The following is a 22,500-nucleotide window of genomic DNA, read 5'->3' as shown; positions in this document are numbered from 1 at the left end:
ACTTTTTGTCAATATTTTTACAATAATTGGTAAAATAAGCATGTTTAGATTACTTCAAAAAAATCAAAAAATCTTGAAGACATCTAGCAACCCTCCATTGGTGTCCCGCGACCCCTCAGGGGGTCCCGACCCACACTTTGGGAACCCCTGATCTGAAGGATATACATCTTATTACTTAAAGTAAGGAATCAGTACTTACCTAATATTGATTTAAAACAGCTATTATTACTCACCTCAAACTGAACCTGTTTTGACTATTGGCAATTACCATTTGCCATTCCCCCACTCTTTACCTCTTACAACCCCCCCCCCCCCCCCCCCCCACACACACACACACACACACACACACACACACACACACACACACACACAAAAGGTGAATGGGACATGAATCAGCTCTGCACCTGATTGTGGTTTTCTGCTTTGTCTCTGTCAGTCTGTTGACATTTTCATTTCTGTGTATCAACCCTTCTGTTTTCTGTTTTGTGTTTACATAACGCACCTTCTTCAATTATGAAGATTTCTCTGTCCTAGCCTGCAGGTCCTTGTCTTTTACCTCTCCTGCTTTTCCTCATCTGTTTTCACTTCTTTTCTTGGTTTTCCACCTTCATAGCAAGAATCTGCTGTTATCAAGACCCAAGTATGTTAGAAATATAGGCATGGAAAATCTGAGCAACAATTAGTGAAACTTAAATTGAACTGGCAGTGTCGCCATCTTTTTACTGGGACTATTGAATGAATCTTCCTCAGTCATGACCATAGACTGTATAAAATATGAGCGTAGGATCCGTGACGTCACCCATCTGTTTCTGAAGCGCTGTTTGAGGCCAATCGTAAAGAGGCAGAGTTTGAGCCTCCTAGCCAACAGCTACAATGTTCCTGCAATCAGCTGTGCCTCTCATTGGAAGACTCATAATAAGAAAAAAATTCAACCCCCCTCACAGTGTGTTCTGATCGAGAAATGAGCTATCCAGATTACAATTGCCTTTTGTACCAGGCTGTAAACATGTTTATTTCTGCTGTAATGATCGCCTTTTTTGAATTGGTGTGTATGTGGTTTCCCGGTACTTCCGGAGCCAGCCTCAAGCGGATCCTTGATGAACTGCAGTTTTTAGCACTTCCGCATTGGACTCATATTTTTAGAGCTTAGTCATGACCTTCAACATCAACTCTCTGTTCTTAATAACTTTCACAAACTCTTCTCAGATCTGCTTCTCATTCACAAGGGAACCAAACATTTCCTTCCCACAATCATAAGCACTGACTTGAGTTTGAAAACCTGAAAAGAAAGAAAAAAGTTGCTTGGCAAGTATGAAAATGTAGCATTTCAGATACAGTTTTATAACCTGGTGATGGCTGAACAGACCACATCATAAATGAATAAAAAGAACAGCTGTAAGTCAAAAGGTGAGCAGAAGTTTTAAAACTTTATTCAGTATCTCCACCAGAACACCAAATAGTGAGCAACATTTTGCCCACAGAGCAGAAGTGTAGAAGTATACTGCTTATCAAGGTCACTGCTGTTTTTGCAGTTTTTATCTGTACTCACGCTTGAGTCGACCGCTAAAGTAGCTTTCTTCCATTTTATCAATACAAAATATGCAGAGCTGCACAGACATGAATATCAATCAGCAAAGGCTTTTGTGTGATTTCCCAAAAGCCGCCAGAGTGCAGGGTTACTTAAGTCCATTGATGTTGCAGAGCCCATGGGAAAAAAAAACCTGTCTGTAACATAGAAATAATATAAACTGAAGTGACCTAGTGACACGTTAACAAAATGTGCACAGTGACTAATGGACCCAGTCGTGTTTCTCATATTTCCTCAATGGGAAATCAATGAGATATGGATCCATCACGCACAGCCCTGAGGTCTGCATAATTTAAAGATACTGTGCTGAGGTGAAGTATGTATCGCCGACAACAAGGAATGTAGAATTTATGCATGGGCAGATGGCTTCAGGTTGGCATACAGCAGCTGGGTATGCATACAGGGCATTGTAAAATGATTATGCATGTGCAGGCATGTGGTGGGATCATTCTGAATATTACCTCAGATGCTCGGGGTTGTTTGTGAGATGATGTCTATGCTGCCAGATATTTCATGGAAATGTAATCTGAGTTGTAAATCAATAAAAGATGAAAAAATAAACAGAATGTGTAGAGTGGTGAGTGCAGATGTGAATTTACTCATACCTGAATGCAACTGCACCAAATTACAAATAACTCCTTTTAGTTACTGCCTCTGATTTCAGTTCAGCTGTTATTGGGTGCGTCAGTTTGTGTCTTGTTTTTACACGTAGGATTCTGTTAAAATCATGTTATTGTCAATCATTAATGCCATTGTAATACTTGGTAGTGTTGTGGTGTTTTCTTGCTTGCTTATTCATTCAGTCTCATAAAAAATGTATATATTCAGTGTGCTCGGATCCCTGCATGCTCCTTTAGTTTCAGTATATAAGGACATATTTGGTGTTGTGACCAAATTATCAACGATTTCATCCATAGCAGTACATACTACATAGCAGTTCTACAGGTGTGTCTGTGTGAGTCTTGAAGACTTACGGTACATATTTCACCCCTGCTGTCATCCCCAGACACTCCTTCCAAAGTCGTTTTCTTTGTTCCGTTGTTTTCTTTCTCTCTCAATTTCACTCACCTGTCAGGAGATTCTCTTGAAGCCTGGCTGCTTGTTTGTAGCCTGTGAGGGCTTCGTAGAGACACAGGCTGACTCCTGGTCATGCATCGACGATGAGGCAAAGTGTGTCTAAAGTCAGAAATAATGGACGAGAAATGACTGATGTCGCTGGCATTCACAGTCAGTCCAACCAGCATTGTTTGTGTAAAGACCCTGTCCCCCCTCATGCCTGTGCTACCCTTAAAGGTGACATATCATGCAAAATGGACTTTTTAATGGTTCTCTACCTGAAATATGTTTCCCTGGCATGTCTACAAACCCCCCGAGAATGAAAAAAATCCATTCTGCCCCTGTTTTGATTTCTCCACCTTTCTGTAAATGTGTGTGAAACGTGCCGTTTCAGACTTCCGTGTTTTTGTTACGTAACAACAATATCCGGTCTATCACGGAGTCAGAGCTCGGAGCTTGTTCAGCCCATAGACTGTATAAAATAATACTGAATCACCCCTCCGTTTTTCATTACCTGCACAAATGTGTGGTAACAAGGAGCTTAGGAGGGAGGCATGCTAGTTGTAGGCTGTCTTAATAAACACAAAGGTCGGTTTTACTCCCCACGTCTGCAGATTTGAAGATCTAGGGGATGATTTTTATTTATCATGGATAAGTGCTAGCGCTAGTTAGCATAGCTACATAGCTACATGTCGTAGCTGTAGATGTTTACCAAGACACACGTCGACATACTGACAAATAAAACAACAAGAAACACAGAATCTGTGACCAATCCTTCAGAAAAGGTCCCGCTGCTTCTCTGGCAGAGGTCGGTTTAACTCCACACGTCTGCAGATTTGAAGATCTAGTGGATGATTTTTATTTGTCATGGATAAGTGCTAGCGCTAATTAGCATAGCCACATAGCTACATGTTCATAGCTGTAGCTGTAGCTCTGTACCAAGACACACGTCGACATACTGACAAATAAAGCAACAAGAAACAATAAATCTGTGACCAATCCTTCAGAAAGGTCCTGCTGCCTTTCTGGTAGAGGACGGTTTTACTCCCCAGGCCTGCAGATTTGAAGATCTAGTGGATGATTTTTATTTATCATGGATAAGTGCTAGCGCTAGTTAACATAGCCACATAGCTACATGTTCGTAGCTGTGTACCAAGACACACGTCTACAGATTCAGAGGGTTGAAGTAACGTGATCTCTGAGCAGCCATGTATATTCAGCCAACATGTAAACATTAGATCAACGTGCTGGACAGCCGAGGCACATCCACTTCCTGAGGGGGCATGGTCAGAGAGAAAACAGAGTGTTCTGAGGAGGACTGAAGAAGAGGGCTTTTCAGGCATGCCAAAATCTGATTTCAAAGTGTTTTTTTGAGCACAAACTTTAAAGACATGTTTTGGGGACCTCTTAGACCAATAAATATTGATGAAAAAAGCGTGATATGTCCCCTTTAATGTGTTTTTTTTTTTCCTTTCCGCCATCATAAGTCAGTCAGTAATGATTCCCCCTTCAGTTGATTGAATCTTAACAGGCATTTGAAGTCGTCAGGACAGCCTCTAAATTGTGAAGTGCTGCACAATGATGCAGCACCGAGACGCATGCTTATCTACTGTAATTACATTGATTTAAAAAATGGGCAGCCGACGCTAGTTGCAGAATTATCTAAATTAGCAATCACTCTGCCAGTTTCTGCAAACCATCTAATGTCCTTTCATAAAACCAACAATCTTTTCAAGTTGATAATTTTTGGGGATTTGGAGTTTTGTCAACCAGGGTAACCATCTGAAAGCAGATCTCTTAGTTTTAGCGCCAGTAGCATTAAAGCTTGGGTTGGTAGTCTCTGAAAACTAGCATGAATTTGAATGTAGCATTTCCTCAGGACTCTGTTTATTATCATAGTGAAAGTTAAAAACACAAACAAACATGGCTATTGTTAGTACTCACAACTGTCATGCTAGCATTATCCAGTTGTACCGGGGACATGATATCAGGAGAAAAGCTATAATACATATAATACTGTAACAGCTCTACTGTTTGTTAAACATGTTCAGTGTAGATGTTCTTAATTCCTACAGTGTTGACGGTTAGTGAAGGCATCAGGAGAGGTGTAGAGTGTGCGAGCGGGAGAGAGTAGAGACAGGCAGGAGAAGTTCTTCATTCATTCAAACATTGATTGTTGCTTTGTTGGTTGGCATGATCACGGCTGACAGTGACCAGTTATTAAAGTTCAACGTGTTCACGAATCGGCTCGTCATCCCTATAGCGCCGGACGGACGCTACAATACATATCCATTTTCTGTAGGACTTACTAAATGTCATTAATTCTTCTGCTTGTCAGAGCCCCCGTGGTTAGAGCTTTTTAGACTCTGATCCGGACCACCATCCTGAGCAAAGCACCTCATCGGGTCGGAGGGGACAGGCCCGAGGTCGAGCGAGAGGGGCAGTCAGTAGAGTCAGGGGAGGCAGAGGCAGGGGACAGGGACTCGGTGTGCACGCTAGGGAAATGTACGTGCAGGGGGCGGGCAGAACGGCAGGACGGGATTTGATTGGTTTTAATAAATTGGACCCTAATGACGGTGATTGGTTGGTATTTTCCCAGGTTTACTCCAGCTGTAGATAGCAGGGTTTTTTTGCTCTTTTTTATGACCACATTATGTATTGATTGCCATCAGGACATAAAGATCATTTTAACCAGTATGACAAAAAGTGTATCTAAATCTGACTACCAACCCCAGCTTTAAGGTCTTTGTCAATGTATGCATTGCACAGGTTAAGCGCCTACCACAACCTTTTCTAAAATTTGGGTGCTACTCCCTTTATTTTCTTTATCCAGATATTGGGGCTGTATTTAACCAGCATTGGCCCTCAATATTATTTCTGAACTGCAGTGTCAGAATGGCGTTGCAAAAAATGATTAAGCCTAAAAGTCAAAATCTAACAAGGACGTGAAATGCAAGGTCGGACAACAACCACTTAAACAAAGGACACAACAGAAGGCGACTCACTTCTAAAGTCTGCCCTCTGCTAAAGTCTGAATCCGTCTGACACTAAAGGACAATTTTGGATTAATTTACTTCAAATTCATCTCTGCTATGTCTGCAGTAAAACTTCTTAAGGACAATGCGTCACAGACATTTTTGTGAAACAAATGATACACCAAACAAAATCCAGATCTTGAGAACATCTTCCTGCTTTTCTCACTTCCCGCCAACACATTGATTTATTGTCTCTCTGTACTCTGTAAGATCTATTAAAGTTTTATCCCTTTATATATGTGGGAGATGGCAGGGAAGCACCTCAGACAGGTCACATCCATCAGAACTAATACACAGGGAATGAAAATGTATACCTGAAGCCACTGAACAGGCTCACATACATCTACATTGCGTGTGTTTTGAAAGTGGGATGAACCCAGAGCACCTGTGGGAAAACACAGGTAAACAAGAAGAGAACAGGCACACTCAGAATGGGCTTCAGTGATTAGTTGGATAAAAAAAGGAGAATGACAGGTATATATCGTAACTTCTACCATATTTGCATTTTCTAAGCTTGGGACTGTTGTTCTTCAGGCAGTGTATAGTTTATCACATGAAGTGCTCTAGACTAGATTCGAGGTTTTGACATGTATTGTCTCATGACAGTCGACAGAGCTCTGCCTTCTCATTACAACTCTAATTTTCGTGCGGAGTGACCGTCTTCCAGTAAACAAGTATTACCACCGGTGACGAGAAGAGAGCCTTCAGAATTACCATTTAGATTGGACAACTCCATGCCAAGAGAAAGCCAATTACTCAATAAGGGTTTAGTAGGGAAAAAGGGAAAGAGAAAGGCTGGAAAGTGAATAGATATCTCAGCAGATGAGGTCCGTTTGCATCACTCCCTTTTGAATCCTGTATCGCACCGACATCTTCTTTCATTTCTGGGGCTGTTACTTTGAAATCTGCAGACAGAGTGGATTTTGTCTCTGCAGGGCTGAGCGCACAGTCATCCACAGTGAGCCACTGAAATTTGAAAGGAGACAGGTGCTGCCTTTAATAATTGAAACTGGCAAATTGGCTCACTCAAAGGTAGGCTCCAGCAGTTGGGGAAATGACCCATTTTTCAGCCAAGTGGAATTATGTGCGATTCAAAAAGTCGAGTTTAAAAGAGCACTTGTTTGTTGGCAGGAATTAGTAGGACCTCTACATCCATTTGGTTTTTTATAGTTGAAAGTCGATCGTGAATTACAATAATAGTTGGAATCATCATTGTACTGAATTTCTAAAGACTTTAATCCAGAGTCTCAGGCCTGGCTGGTCTCAGGCCTGGCTCAGCTTTGAGAGAAGAGTCTTCAAAACTGTTTTTGTATCCACAGCTGTGTGGACATCTGCCTGTTCAGCTGTTGTCCTTAATATTTAAGTGTGTGCGTGAACACGTGCAGACAAACAACTCTGGTACCAAAGTGCCGCCTCATTTTACTTTGGCTTATTTGTAGCTCAAACGAAATGTAAGAATCTGAGAGTAAATTCCGTTGGTGCCAACTATTGTGTCTTTTACAGCTTTTCATTGAACCACTCCAGGAATGAAAGAATGAGTATTCTGTATCCCATGTTGAAAGCTGGCATTCAGCTAGTAGGACTCATTTTCAGGCTCTATCAAAGGGGATTTCTGACACGTTTTATGTGGAAGTCCAGCGATGGTTTATGACTAATGTATTTAACTGAAACAATAAATTAATGAGTGTGCGCTAAGCTAAGAGAGAAAGCTGAGATCTCTTGCTCGCAGTGGGAGCCTGACATAAACCAGGATACACTGTGTGAGATTCATTAGCTTTCTCTCCTGCATTTATTCAGATTTATACTTGGCTCAAAAATATATCAATCAATCAATCAATCAATCAATCAATCAGACTTTATTTATAAAGCGCTTTTCATACAATGATATTGTAACAAAAAGTGCTGTACAAAAATGTTTTAAAAGACCCCCCCATCCTCATCACAACCCAGCCGAGACCCCAAAGCCCATCCACAATCCTAAAGTGAAGAGCACAATATATGCAACAATAATAGTAAAAACAATACAAATAAAATAAATAAATACAAAAAAAAAAAAAAAGTTGCTGAACGAACTGAGGAAACACTCGCATGATATCTTAATGAGGAAACACTAGAGGTAAAATAAGATGCTAAAACTCAAGACAAGAAATTAAAATCACCAAAATAAAATACATTTCTTAGATAATGACTGAATACGAGTCACCAAAACACTGTAGCTAATATCATGCATGTAGTTTTTCTTCAACCTGATTACAAACATTCTGATTAGAGGTTTCAACCTTCATTGTTTTCATGGATGCTGAATGAAGTGACGGTATCGAGATGTGTGTGTGTGTAAGTGTGTAATGCATCAAGCACGTAATCCAAATGAAACCATTGTGACGTGCAGTTGTTCGGTTTTTCTGTTGTTTCGAAAATAGCTTCGGAAACTGTTCCTTGTTGTCAACTAACACCGCTGATGTGGTTTGACATTGTACATAATATGTTACAAGTAAAGTGTAAAAAATATACACTGTCACTATATGCCTCTACTCATTGCTCCTCTGCTCGCCTCTGCACCAGTGATTACAGTCTCTCCTCTCTCAGGTCTGTGACTTTGGATGTCTGTATTTGATTCATTTATTTTATTATTTTATTTTTTAACCATAGAGACCTTCATCAATCCTGGAGGTCTTTCAAAGTCTCCAGTAAGAAAGCTGTGCTGGCTACAGATCAGTTTATTTTTGTTCCCATGATGTTTCTATCACATCTGGCAATACCAAAAAGTAGAAACGTCATGTGATGTGGAGTGGACATGAGCAGTAAGAATAGTTTACCACAACAAGGAAGAAACGATCGGATCAAGTGTTCACTTGACTATCGATCTGAGTATCAAATGGCATAAACCCCCCGCCTTCATCACATGATATTTCTTTCTGAATGAGCTGGATCAGACCAGTTTCTGAATGAGATGTTAACATGAAGCATTTTTATTCTGATCTGGCTTTTAATTGTGATTATAAGTGGTCCATGTGGACATAGCTGGTAACTGGGGCAAGGCCATAGACTGTATAAAATCTGGACGCAGTATCCGTGACGTCACCCATCTGTTTCTGAAGCGCTGCTTTGAGGCCAATCGGTGGTGGCAACCATATTGCTGCTGTCGAGCGATTGTGACGTAAAGAGGTAGGCTTTGAGCCTCCTAGCCAACAGCTACAGTGTTCCCGCCTGTCAATCAAGTCAGCTGTGCCTCTCATTGGAAGATTCGTAATCTCAATATCTTCGAATTTGTTGCTCCATACAGTGTGTGCCGATTGAGAAATGAGCTATCCAGACTACACTCGTCTTTTGTACCAGGCTGTAAACATGTTTATTTCTGCTGTAAAGATGGGCTTTTTTGAATTGGTGTGTATGTGGTTTCTTCCGGTACTTCCAGAGCCAGCCTCAAGCAGATCCTTGATGAACTGCAGTTTTTAGCACTTCCGCATTGGACTCATATTTTTAGACCGGAGGTTGCCGCTTGGGCAAGGCCTACAAATACTGGCCCAAAAATAAAATTGATGATTTCTTTCACATCACTCAATTTACGATTTGTCTAGCTCTCTAGCTGTCTTCTCGCATGTGCAGTTGTACAGATGAGGCAGCTCAACTTCTGCAAAATGGTTGCAGCTATGTAGCACATACCTGGGGTTGATAGTTTTAAGCATGTGGATAACCCGAGCTTTTCCACTGTAAATATGTGCACCATATCTTCAGCCATGCAGCATGACTGCATCAGTAAAGATGTGATGGACTGTCATGTGTTTGGTATGTTTTAGCCTTTTGAACCGTGTGTCCCTGCAGAGTTACCATAGAATATCGGCCGTAACGCTGTTGTTGCTGTAATCCGGTTGGCTTTGCTCATGTGTGTTTGTGCAATACAGTTAAAGCTATGACTTTAGTTCCAGTGTATTCTTGTTAAGTTTATCTAGTTAGGCTAACCCAAAACACTTATTACAATAGCTTTCCACTGTGTCCAGTTCTTGTCATATGCAATGCAATGGGAAAATTATTCCGTTAATGTTGGTCACCTCTTTAGCGGGTGTTTGTTGGCTGTAGAGTTCATAATGAGAAACGTTTCTCCCTCTGTTTGAGATGTTGGAAGGAATTGGTTGTGCAGCTGCATCAACCTTTGAACAAACTTAGCAGCGGACTGTGGTTTTGTTGGAGATCTGATGCCACGAAACTGAACCAGTCCCAAATGACAAACGAGACTTGCCTGTTTTGGGAACAAACTCATTAACGCTGGCAGACATGCTGTTGTTGTGTGTATCTCTACATGAGGGTGGAAGATGTGAACTGCGAAAGCCAAGGGGGAGTAGCGGAGGAAGTCAAACAGACATTTTTGAGAAAATGTTTTCAGTTATAAAAATCAGTGCAGTTTTGTAGCTAGTCCAAGCTAAATTAGCATGATGTTCTTCAGGGCCCCCAACTATGTGGAACAACAGTGTTGGTGCCAGAAGAATAGATTTTGCAGCTGCACCCTTGAGTCAAAGAATACATCAACAAAGAGTGCAGACGTTTTTCATACCTTACACCTAACGCTGGTGGGGTGGATTAAAGGTTTGAAATGTACAACCTTTCCATGAAAGTAAAGATGAAAGATACATTGAGCTGATTTTCATACATCTGCAAAGAAAAACATAATTTTAGTTCATTTTTCACCGCCTGCCCGTCGAGTGTGTTTGTGTACTTTTTCTCTTGGATCAGCTATTGTTCATCCTCTTTTGTATTTGTTCTTCTTCACTGGTTTTAATTTACTTTTGTGCAACAAATCATTCATCCCTAACCTGCTACCAAAGCTAATCTCATATAGCAGTGATGGCTTTTCTTTTTGCTATTTTATATTTTGGACATTTTTTTTGTCAAATTTGATTCTGGGCATAATGTAGAGTGTTTTTGTGATGCTGCTGGCAACTTGGTAATATAGTGGTTTGTTTATTTCTCTCAAAAATCCCTTCAATAAACTCAAGCTGTGACGATTTTTTAACCATCAACAAACTCGGCAAGTATTTTGCAGATTACTGGATGCATCAGTAGACGTGCACAGTTCCAGAGAATAATTAAAATCATATAACAAGTGAGACTGTTTTGCCTCGAGTTGATACTCAAAAGCTTGCTTTGTTTAGCCAACATCCTGAAATCAAAAGATATTCAGTTTAATTAAGATTTTAGAAAAGCAGTAAATGTAGACACTTACTTCAGCCACAGTTTTTTTCCTACAATTACAATCAATTTAAGTTTGTGTCCAACTTTTAATACTCCTCTCGTCATCAAAAGGTGAGCTGTGTCCTATACACCAATATAACAAGCAGAGATGTATTTTACTATGCAACGGTATTTTACCCAAAAGATGGCACTTTAAGCTGCAAACAACTGCTCACTTTGCAAACTTTATGACCAGAATTCCGCTGCCGGGTTACTTACCCACTCCCGCTCCAGAGCCCACATCATACCCATCCTTCAGCACCTCCACTGGCTCCCCATACAGCATCGAGTCCACTTCAAGATCTTGCTCATTGCCTACAAAGCCCTCAATAACCTCACTCCCCATCTCGCCAGCTCAGATCATCAGATGCCAATCTCCTGTCCCCTATCACCAAGTCCAAGCACTGCACCTTGGGGGGACAGAGCCCTTGCCATCGCTGCCCCGGCTCTCTGGAACTCTCTCCCTCCACACATCCGCAACTCTGACTCACTCCAATCATTCAAAAACCACCTCAAGGCCTACCTGTTCAAAAAAGCATACAACACATGACCTCTAACCCCACCCCACCTCTGTCCCTGTTTTGTTTTATTTACCTGTTTTATTTTTACTTTTATTCTATGTAAAGTGACTTTGAGTATTCAGAAAAGTGCTATATAAATCCTATGAATTATTGTTATTATTATTAAAGCATGTATGGGATACATAGCAGGCTAGCGGCGCCTCGGCTTTTCTCCATTATTTGGTCGTAATCATGCTCTTAAAGAAAACAGTGATATACTATTAAGTAAATAAACCCTGTTGGGCGCTTGTTTGATTGAAAAGACTTCTCAATGTAAGACTAGTGACTAGTAGTGGTGGGTGCCACCTCCAGAGTCTGAGTAAATTGGTCGAAGCAGCAGGTCTGTATTTACCAATTATGAATTTTGCTGTACACTAAGCTCCTGTACTAGTAGCTAGCAGGATAGCAAACTCCACATGGTTCTAGAAAGAGCTACATAGCTGCACAAAAATAATAAAATTAAAAATAAAATGTATGGCAACCTCTTATAACTAATAAGCCTTTTATCAACTGATTATTATATTTCTACAATAAACAGAAACGTTCCATTAAATGTATGAGCAGAAAATATTCTTTCCCCATTATCTATTACCAAACTTTCCATTTATCCCCCATCCTACCTCTGCATCCATGTTTAAATCGTAGATAAGGTAATCTTGCCAATAAAGTGCAACTTCTGCAAATCCCTCTTTGACTGATAGTGATCAGAGATGTAGCATCTTAAAGCATGAAGGTCCAGTCTGTCAGATTTGATAGCAACATAATTTTCTCAGATAATCTCAGATCATCTGTGGTTTTTCAAGTGAAAAGCAGAAATAGGGAGGGGAGGGCAGACTCTATTGCATTCTGTCTTCAAAGCCATGTTAGAAATGTTTCAAATGCAAGACAGGGCGTCTGCCTGATAGCACACATGAATGAAGAAGTACTTCACTTCATTATGTCCCGAGGTTCAATTTTGCATAGAAATGTGACAGACGCTGCTCACACCAAAACCAATGCCTTTAGTGCTCCTTCGTGAAATGCAATCCCTTTTGCCAGGCTGTCAGTGTAAATAAGAAAAGAGAATATATATTACATTTGAAGCACTGCACACAAAAAAAGGTTGCAGCAATTGAATTTCTAAAACAGAGGCTTTCTCATGGTTGGGGAATAAATGATAAGTGTGGACTGAATGTGCCCTGTCTACATAGACAGCGCGCGGCGCGGGGTGGCAGATGGCTTTGGCTGGCTTTGATGGAAACACAGTTGAATAAGGGCAAATGTGTTGTGTGAATGGCCTCACCGCTGGCAAATGAGCTTGTTTCCTGTCTCCTTAAATGACCCGGATATTGCCAAGGGGAACCCACATGTGCTCACAGTTATAATGAGGATGATGGTAACAATCGACTAAACAAACAACCTTTTTACAGAACACTGAAAAGCTTAAATAGCACATTAAATCATTTGCTATTTAAAGCATTTATGTCAATTTGTGGGTTAAAAAAATACGTTTTAAGTGTCTGATTGCTTTCCATATGCCTCAGTGCAATTACAAACTTTACAAAAGCAAGTGTAAATTCTCAAATTCAGCTTTTGAACACGACTTGCAGTATTCTCTGACACATAAAGCATTTTTTTTCCAGTTTAGACGTCTTTTATTATTTCTGTCAGCTTGAACACCTGCTTAAGGATGATTGCTCAGGAAGGGAAAAAGGCTTACGCTCTCACTGTGCAGTCAGAGAAGAATAGAGGAATAAAATATCTCTGCTTGCTTGACAAGGTCAGAGACGGACCCTTTTCTTACCAAAAGAAATGAGTGACCAGAGGTTATCACGTAGATCCTATCACACACCACAGACAGACTTGGCTCGTCTACTGAATGACACTAATCTCCGGTGCTTTTCCTCCGGGGTCAGAGTTCAGGCTGGTTGCCTTGAGATGTTATAGCTTGTCTGATTAGTGGCTCCAATTTAAAGCTTCTAATCCAGCAAAACACTTTTTTGTTGTTGTTTTTTTTCCCATTGTTTCCCTCACAGGAACGTCTATCTGAACATATATTGCATCTTTCAGTCAGCGTGTTCTGCCAAAGGTTGCGAGTTTGACTCATGTTTATGGAGTGTTGTCGTGTTGTTCAGGCTCAATGAAATTCAGATTCACCAGAACTCGTCAGATTGACCTCAAAGGACAAACAAGATGGGTGCTACATCATCCTCCCCTAACATTTGTGTCCACTTGTGTGAGCACAGAACAAAAGCCTCATCACCATCAGTTCAATGCACTGAGGACAAGTCATTGTCACGGTCAATCTGAACTACACACGCCTGTGCAGACGATCCTCTCTTGAAAGTCCTGCAATCAAATCCACCTCTTGATTAAGCTTGGTGTGTGCGTGAGTGAGTGTATGTGTGTGCGTATGTGTGTGTGTCCTCAGGAGGTTTCTGAATATAAATACCAGCTCATTGTTTTGCTTCGTGATTCGGATGGATGATTGCAGCAGTCTTTCCCTCTTGCTTATCTTTGTCATTATATTCAGATCATTAAAGCTACCTTCCTTTCAGACAGTGTAAAATTGATTGATATCATGGACAGCTTTGCACTAGGTGCTTTGATCAGTTGGCAGCAGTCTGGAAATCTATTTTCATTTACTGCAGCTCAGTCTGTCTCTCACTCACTGACTAATGCTGGTGAAAGTAAGGATATGCCAGATTACTATCTGTGTACCAGTGCCCATATCCCACCGACAACCCTTTTTCCAGTGCGTCAGATCGATCAGAGGCGTCTTTAACATTTTGGTCACCTTGGCATTGACGAAAAGTCGTTAGAGGAAGAATTTTGGAAAAACATTATCACTGGAGACGAAGTGAGCCCCCAGTTGACGTCAAGAACAAATTATCACTGTCTGCCAGATGGTAAGGACATGAATTAACTTGATACAATCCATTTTAACAAAGATGATGTTCATTGAGTGGAGTATTGCTCAGCAGTGTTGTCACTTGAGGCTATAATTGATATGACGAATTACAGACAGATGTTAAAGTTTTAAAAGTTGAGTACCCCTCAAAATTTAGAGGTGGTTTGGTACTTTTTTCTTTTATTTTCTGAAATCTGACCCAAAAGACAATAAACTGTTGGTGTAGTTCTTCATGTGGTTTGTTTGAGTGGTGTTGCCGTACCTGTACGTCACACATCTCCATGGTTGAACCAAGCGGCAACCTCCGGTCTCAAACTATGAAGCCCGTGCGGAAGTGTTATAAACTGCAATTCATTGAGAATCCACTTGAGACCGGCTGCAGAAACACCGGAAACCACTTACACACCAATTCAAAAAAGCCAATCTTTGCAGCATTAATAAACATGTTTACAGCCTGGTTCAAAAACTGGCTTGACTCTATGTAGCTAATCTCTCTATCAGCACACACTGTACGGGGGCTGAATTTTTTTTTTAACGTGAGGGTTCAGAAGACAATAAGATTACAAGTTTTTGCTCAAGTAAGGACATGACTGAATTGACTCCCGGTCGGGAACACACGGCTGTAGGCTAGGAGACTCAAACTCTGCCACTTTACGTCACACTTTGACTGGTTGAGTTCCACATTTCCAATATGGCTGCCACCGTTGATTTGCTTCATAACAGCTCTCAGGAAAAGACGGGTGACGTCACGGATACTACGTCCATTATTTATGCAGTCTATGGGTTGAACGCAGGGAAAGCATTACTCAGATCAGGCAGCTCAGTCAGTGGTGGTAATGATGGCTACAACAGAGAAGGATGATGATTCTCCACTTAAGTGCTTATCGCCATATCCTCAGCCTAATGTTTGAAGTATTTAAATTGAAGAATGATTCATATAGATTTAAATCCTCCTTTTTACATCACACACACTTCATCACAGCACCTTCTGAAATGGCTGTTTAAAGAATTGAATGTATTTTTCATTGTGTAAAGCCAGGCTGACATTTGCCATGGTCTTTAGATGTTTATGACTGTTCCTATTATTGTCCCTATTAATGTGGAGCTGCAAATCTTTCGCAAGTTAATTCAGATTATAATGTTTTCTGAATAAACATAGCGTAGCAGAATGTACACCAATGTACAGTATTCCTGACTGCACTCGTGCATCGTGAAAATACAACATTTTTCACATACTGACAGTTAAACATAGACTTTACCTGGGCAAGCTGCCATAGTATAATTATGGCCACCTAAGTATATTTACAGACGATGTAGCCTACATTTTTTTCCCTTTTTTTAATTGTATGACTGCTATTTAAGATAGATAAGCTATCTAAAGATATTATATAATATAAACTATCAACGTGTGGGACCTTTACTCACTCTACACCCTTCTGCAGATGATCATAGACACGTCAGCTGCTCTGTCTTAAATACATTGATCGCAGTATGACACATCATGTTAAATATGAACCTTCTGACACCATTGTTTTGTGCAGCCTGTTGCTGCCGTTGTTATACCTCACTCTCTTAGTGTGCTCATCTGCTGTGTGACCAGTATCACAAGTGAAACTTTTGCATATTTCCAGTCGTCAGATATCTAAATGTTGTGATCACTTTCATTTCCGGTGTTATTGGGTTGTTGCGTTGGCTTGGAGATGTGAGCGCAAATATGATCACTGCAAAATCCAATCTGTAGCATTTAATTAACTCAACATCATTGACATTGTTGGGAGTACATATATCTCCTATAGTACAGTCTTTCCTCTATTTTCTCCTCTGCATGAGAAACTCCTTAAGTCTCATAAAAGTCCCTTTGAATGCCTCAAACGGTTTATAATCTTAAGAGCTCTCTTAAGGAGTAAGATGCTTTGAGAATAACTTTTATCTTTACCTGGAATTAGTCTTAACTTTAAGGGGGAGTTCTTATGAAACATCATGGTCCTCAGAATCATGCAACTCTTTGTACTAGGAAGTTTTGTGAATATGGCCACTGAGGCATATAGTCACTTCTTATGTACATAGCTGGAACATGCAGCTTCAATCAATATTTTTAGCACTGGAAACGTATGTTTGAACTACCCTTAAAGCTGGTTGTACATTCAGTCTTAAAAATCCAACTAATTAAATGAATAATCCACCCTCAAGCAAAAAGCAGAAGTGTTACATGGCATAATAGACCCAAAGATCTTAGTAAACTTGATGTCAATCTGAAGATTTTTATCACCAGATTATTGGTTTAATAGATGACACTGCTCTGGGTCGATGTTGATGCTGTCATAAAATGATTGATTATTCATCATTCTTACAACCTCTCCAGTTTGAATCTTTACTACCTCAGTGCAGCCCCATTTTTGACACATTGAAACTTTATTAGAATGAAGCTAAATTAAATTATCAGTTCTTCTCCATCACAAGCTTGCAGTTAATACTTGTGTTCTTCAGCACCTGCTGTGAAGTCAAGTAATTTCCCGTACAGAGACGACCCTTTCAAATTGCATGAACCTTCATGGATCCAGCAGAATGTGCCATCAACCACATTTAGTTCCTGCCATCTTTTTCTCCTGATCCCTTCTTAAATGCTTGTGGAATAAGAAAAGTGGTGCTCTTCACTGATTGCATGCTAAATGCTTTCAAGTGCCTGCTCATGTTTGATGAATAATCAGCAAGTATTTAGGCGCAAATGGATCTGGTGTGAAGTGCAAAAGGGTTCATAAATTAATTGGTGTAAATAAAGACGAACATCTTCACATACCTGATGATTTAAGAGCCGAATTACATCTTTGATTCCCTGCATTAAAGTAGTAAAAAGAGGGAGGTATGGAAGAGCTACAAAAGATGTGTTTTTCAGTCTCCACTGAGAAAGCACTCAGGCATTTTTTTGTTTTTTCACACAAATGCCCAAAGCTGCTTTTTTTTTTCTGTATTTGTACTTCTGAGGGGATTTATGGTTATGAAGAGTGAGACGCTGCAGCTCTACAATACTAATGCGTCCTGAACGAGGGAGGGAAAAGTTTCAATATGTTTTTGCCCCTTCAGGGACGCTGTGTGATGTACGACTCAGAGAACATTCTGTGGCTATGATAGATTGTATTGCCATCGTTGGACGCAGTGTTCCCAGACAACCTTAGCTGCTAGCTTAGTCTCAGTCAATTGATGTGCGCGTCTGTCTATCTCTCTGACTCTGTCCACTCCTCCCAACAGACGAAGAACATTCAGACTCAGGGAGAGATGTCTGCTGCTCTCTGTCTATCTGTCAGGTCTGGTTAAAAATGCTGAGACATCCCCCCCCCCCCTTTCTAATCCTTTGACTCTGTAGGTTAGGACAGACATGATGTGCCAAATTTGTATTCTGTATATCTCCCTCTCCGTCTGCAAGAGGAGGCTTTTGGCCATGTTGGGATAGGTTAGAAACTTGATGATTTCCCTAATTTGGTTTCAAAGAACGCTCAAGCCAAAGAGGGACTTAGTTTGGATTTTTATCAGGAACAGCCTAATCCTTATTGCACACAATGAGCACATCTACACCAACTTAGATGAGTACCAGGTTGGGAATATACCATTGCTAAGTAGCACGAAAGCTGCTGATGGTTCAAGAAAAAAAATTGGAGTCTTTAGGATTCATTCTCTGGGCACCATGGAGTTGAAGCAGGCTGTTTTCGAAACGGTTTTTGTAGTATGGCTGTTCTGTTTGATCTGTGTTGCAGTACGCTGGGCCAGACGTCACTTCGGAATGTGGAAGTAAACAGCGGCCAAGCTGATAGCGAAACTGCTACTTTAGCATCCACTTATGATTTAAAAAGTTAGGAAGTGGTTTATATGGAATTTAATAATTTTCACAGCACCTAAAAACTGAGTTCCCCCATCAAAAAATAAGCGAAAAGAAAAAGCGGAACAAGTGCTGTGCATTGTGGGAAACAGTACGCGAGGCAGACTGGTCCGATGCACACTGTGATATTTTCCTGAATCAGTAAGACATCCGGGGAGTTTTGGCATACTGCAGATTTTACTCTTGTTCACACACTACTTACTACATACTGAATTTTGGCCAAATCAGTAGGTACTGCTGGTATAGTAGGCGGTTTCAAGAACAACCGCAGAGTTTTGAAGCCTATGGACAGCGGCCGCCATATTAGAAATGCTGATTCAACCCAACTTTCAGTTCCATGACGCAAAGAGATTGAGTTCATGGCTGGCAGTTACCTTCCATGCTAACAGCTACACTGTGCACGCTTGTCAGGGAAGTCAGCCATGCTCCTAATTATGCAAAACTGCAATATCTTCTAAACTAATGAGTTATAACAAAATTCACCATCCATAGTTTGTGCCGATAGAGACATGAGCTATTTGGACCACAGACTGTATAAAATATAGACGTAGGATCCTTGATGTTAGCCATCTGTTTCTGAAGCGCTGTTTTGAGGCCAGGCGGCGGCGGCAGCCATAATACTGCTGTCGAGCCAGTGTGACGTAAAGAGGCGGGCTTTGAGCCTCCTAGCCAACAGCTACAGTGTTCCCGCCTACCAATCAAGTCAGCTGTGCCTCTCATTGGAAGACTCGTAATCTTAATATCTTCGAAATCGCTGCGTTTGAAAACAATTCACCCCTCGTACAGTGTGTGCCGATCGGAGAAATTAGCTATCCAGACTACACTCGTCTTTTGTACCAGACTGTAAACATGTTTATTTCTGCTGTAAAGATCGGCTTTCTTGAATTGGTGTGTATGTGGTTTCCAGTTCTTCCGGAGCCAGCCTCAAGCGGATCCTCAATGAACTGCAGTTTTTAGCACTTCCGCATCGGACTTATATTTTCAGACCAGAGGTTGCCGCTTGATTCAGACCCAAATTGTTTTTTGAACCGGGCTGTACACATGTTCATTTCTTATCCTCAGGTGTTCATAAACCACACGTTTTGATATACTGATGGATATAAGAGTAATCGTATCACTAACTGCCATCAGATGCATGTTACTACTGTTTTCTGTATTGGTTCGAAGAGATGCATATTGTGCATCCCTTAAATATATATAGAATCCACAGAACAAATACATTTATAATGGTCTGTGTTTCAACAACACAGTTGAAAGTGTTGTGTTTTCCAACCATAAAGGCATACCCAAAAAGAGTCTCAGACTTGTCATGTCTTTTTAGATAAAGACATTTTGCCTTACTGTTATCTCTAATTCCACACCAACACTCCCACTTTTATTGATTAGTTGTTTTATCAGTCCCAACTTGCCTCTCATTGTCAGCTCTCTGTTCTGTTAGGATTCTGTCTTAATGCCTTTATCTTCCGTACCAGCTCACTCACACAAACACACACACTCCACTTTGTCTCTTATCTAGATCCTTTGTATGGTGTAAACAAGCTTCAGAGTCGGTAGACAGACAGTTGTTCAGTTACCTTGACCTATGGCTGCTCATCTCAAATGCAACTGTTCTGGATCCAATTGTGATTCCCTCAACTGTGTCTCCCTCTTTATTGTTCCTTTCACTTCTGTGTCTATGTAGGTGGATAGTGCAAGGATTCATATCAGAGTATGTCTGAGGTGAGGCTTTATTCATTTGATTTATCCTCTCAAACAAAAAAAAGAGGGTAAAATACACATATTGTCACCCAAGCCCTGCGGGTAGAAAAGGGGGAGGGGGGGCAAACCTAGTTTCTGAATTTAGTTACTTTAATTTTCTCTGCAAATTAGACTTAATTTGTCAGCTGAAATTGCGTTATGATGATTGGCACAGGAGGGGATGAGAATTTTAACTGTTCTACGACACACTAATTGGTTCCTCACCCGGCCCAATTTAGAGGGAGCAGCCAGCACGTCACGACCCTTCGTCTTTCTAATAAGAAACACAAACATTTCACCCTGCTTGCGTGTAGCTTTGTTTATTTAAGGTGCGCACGCCTACACACACACACACACACACACACACACACACACACACACACACACACACACACACACACACACACACACACACACACACACACCAACAACTGTTTGAGAGTTGTTCAATTGAGCAGCATTATAATTTGATGGTTTTGAAACTTGGCTCAGTTTTGTTTACTGTAGTGGGGAGTACAATTTACTCTCATGACTGTGTTGTTTGTTTACGAGAGGGAGATGAATGTTTAAATTCAATCATAGAGTTAAACATTAGAAACAAACTCTAATTGGTGAAGTTAACTCCATCCAAACTACTAAAAGCATTCCTTTTAGAAAGGGATGCTGAAATGGGGTGCTAAAAGCTGGACTGAATATAAAACAAAGCACAGCCATCAAGGAGGGTGGCTGGTTCAGTCAGTTTAATAGCTGCTTTGTGACCATATTTGGCACAGATGTGAAATTGTATTGCATTATTTTGTAAGGTGAAAGTGTGATTTAATTCTACTCAATCCATTATTTTGTAATATTGTGGGATATTAAAATGACATCTTAAGAAATACAGTGTTTAAGCTGGTAATCAATGATTGAACTCCAATACCCCCCAAGTTCAGGGGAAGGTAGGAAGTATTAAACTTGCATGAGTGAAACTGGGAACATCTTGTAGAAAACCGCTTTCTGCAAGGACCAATAGTCTGAATCCCAGGTGCATTTTCACTGCATCCAATGAGGGTTAAAAACAGGGAATTGTGCCATTCTCTGAGGGGAAGTGGCTGCTTTGAAATGCATCCTGGAGGCTGTGGAGTCATCAACCCAAAACCTCCACTGGTGAGTGAAGAAGCCTGTCAAAACTGAAGATGGAGGCGTTTTTCGGTTCAGCTAAAGATGCCTGCTGACTCAGGAAACTCAAGCTTGGATCTGTCATTTTCACACCCATTACAATCATTGAATTCATACTTCCCCATAATCATGTTTTCCATTTACTTTGCATATATGTAAAGCCTAAAGTCGATTAACATCAGATAGATAAAACCAGTGTGCATCACTGCCCAAGTATGTGGGTGTTTGAATCTATTCCTGTCTTGTCCTCTGTCTCTCTTTTTGTCTCTGCTTTGTTTTTTTTGGCACTCTCCCACCCAGATGTTATTTGCACCTGTGCTTCATGCTGCGTCCGTCCTCACACTGGTGGCAGTATCTTAGAAGTCCTTGATAGAGAGCCAATAACACGGAGGTGTAATCGTAAACACATCAGGATCCCAGCAGTGTGGCAAAATGGTACTAATGCACACACATTCACAAGACTTAGCTCTCCACTTTCCTTTGTGGTTGTTTATTTTGAGACCAAGATTTTGGTCTTCATAGCATTCTATGTCCCCATTGAGCGACCAGTTTAAATGCAGTTGTCCCCACCAAGTGACAAAAACAAACACACACACACACACACACACACACACAAAACATGTACAGCCTTTGACAATAGCCAAATCTCTTCACTGACAAATATTAATTCACTCATTCAGTTTTTTAATTCAGTCATCCATCTGTCCATTCAAGTTACACCTGTCAAAATAATGAGGACAAATCAACATATCACTTGTTACAGCCCACTTGGTGTGATATTCATGGTGCTCACACACTTCCTTTGCTACTTGTCTTCCTCAATATTTAAAAGTCCTTGGTTTATTGCCATTTTTTCCATTGTGATCATCTCTTGTTTGATGAGGCAGATGATGGAATTACATCTCTGTAAAGTGTTTTATTGACTGGGTGGGTTTCATTTTCAATTGAAATATGAATCCATGTGTGAAATGAGCCATCGGTATATCTTATCCGAAGTAAGAGTGGTTAGCACCGGTGCAAACATTGAATGACTTTAATGCATCTCAGACATTTTAGAGTAGATGCAATGTCCAGTAGGAGATGTCTGGCATATAGATGTCCATATATTATGAAATTATTACTTTTACTGTACAATAAGAATTAAGTGGGTTAAATGGAGCATGTTTTTGTAGCTCATTAAAGTTTTTTATAGATATTCTTGAGAGCTGCTTTCAGCTATCTGGGACTGAAGGTGACTGTGATTTTGGGCACAGTGGTCACGATGGCAAAATCTAACAAAAAGAGGGCACAATTCTAAACAACAACCCTGCAATTACAATCCTTCACCAGGGTAGTGGACTTTGAGTCAATGGCTTAAATTTGTTACATGAGCTACTTGT

At 40.6% G+C, this 22,500-nt stretch overlaps 1 protein-coding gene across 1 annotated transcript in view; it reads left to right on the top strand.

Annotated features, from left to right (window-relative positions):
* The first annotated feature begins 1,574 nt into the window (after positions 1-1,574).
* Positions 1,575-22,500, top strand: part of chrm3a (cholinergic receptor, muscarinic 3a) — a 140,887-nt gene continuing 119,961 nt past the window's right edge. Inside the window, exon 1 of the mRNA XM_034681074.1 lies at positions 1,575-1,899. The gene's annotated coding sequence lies outside the window, so the exon portion shown is untranslated. The remainder of the gene's footprint in view (positions 1,900-22,500) is intronic.

This window comes from Notolabrus celidotus, chromosome 4 (assembly GCF_009762535.1).
Source record: "Notolabrus celidotus isolate fNotCel1 chromosome 4, fNotCel1.pri, whole genome shotgun sequence".
In the NCBI taxonomy this organism is placed as follows: domain Eukaryota; kingdom Metazoa; phylum Chordata; class Actinopteri; order Labriformes; family Labridae; genus Notolabrus; species Notolabrus celidotus.
Note: the sequence above shows the minus strand (reverse complement) of the source record. Positions and strands in the feature narration are given on the sequence as shown.